Raw genomic sequence first — 1,293 nt, 5'->3', positions numbered from 1 at the left:
TTGATGTTATTGTAAATGGGAATAAAGCTAAATACTTCTCCTCCACTACTGAATTGAATGAAATTAGGRCAAAGTAGGGTGTTTGTCAATAGGAAGTTATGAGGCAAACCAATTAGARCAAGTCTTGTTTTATAAATAGAAATGCAGTATCACCTTTCCAATCTATGAACAAATCTCTGTGAAATCTGGGAGAATATACTTGTCTGTTTTGTTACATTATATAAATGTTTGTTTATATAATATAACAATACTGAATAAACTGCTGAAGTTAAATAAKCATGAATGTATCTTTCAAGCAAGTATTTTAAGTGTTTCATCCTCAATCAACAAATACAGAAATATGCTGGTTTTTGTCATGTCTGTCTTAAAAGAGGTGGAAGTGGCTTTTCATKTGGTTGCCTTACTCATCTTCGTGCTCTAACAGAATTCCCCTTTCCATTTCAAAAATTCCTTCCCCACATTCCAACTCTAAACAAAAGAAAACACATACTTGCAATTATTCTCTGACAAGCACTGACAACTGGGGAAAAAAAAAATGGACTCATTCTTATCTATCATGTTGTGAACATTATGTTCACTAATATTTTTATATCTAAATTTATTTTGTTTAGGTTGCCTTTTACGTCACGACTGCAGCCACTCACTTTTCTGACATTTTAATGTCAGCCAAATGTTCCTGAAAGGTTTGGGAACAAAAGCTCCTCAGGAGAAGGTCGCTGTGTTGGTGGGAGATTACCAGAAAAACCCAGCTGTTCTAAGCAGTGGTCTTGATATCATTATTAGTTTTATCTGTTGTATCAATAACAAGCATGTGAGAATGGTTTTAACGAAAATTAAATTCTAACTGCAATGGGGGCTAACTGACCTACCTGTCTCTTCCTGATGAAATTCAATATTTAGATACCATATTTTTATATGCAGAATTTCCTGTTTACGTCCTACTTTATGCTCTGATGAACAAACCCCTCTGAGTTCTGAGTTTTCCATCCAGACACAAATACAGGCACCTGTCCCTGACACTGCAGAGCTGCTCACGGCACAGTTGGCTCAGAAATCCCTCAGGACAGAGGCAGATCCAGACTCTGGAGGACTTCTCAGAATTCTGTCTCTGCCCTCTTTTGCTGTGCAGCTGAAAACAGACCATCACACTTGGATTCCTCAGTGTTTTTCCCGGATCTGTTCATGTGAGTACTGCTTAAGCAAGAGATGGTGATTTTAACCGTCCATGATGAATTTAGTATTACTTTGTATCTAAGCTTTTTTTACATTACAAGATCAATCATACTGCCCATA

This window comes from Malurus melanocephalus, unplaced genomic scaffold (genome assembly GCF_030028575.1).
Source record: "Malurus melanocephalus ecotype Western Australia unplaced genomic scaffold, MMel_1.1 scaffold_85, whole genome shotgun sequence".
Lineage (NCBI taxonomy): Eukaryota > Metazoa > Chordata > Aves > Passeriformes > Maluridae > Malurus > Malurus melanocephalus.
This window is presented reverse-complemented; position numbering follows the sequence as displayed.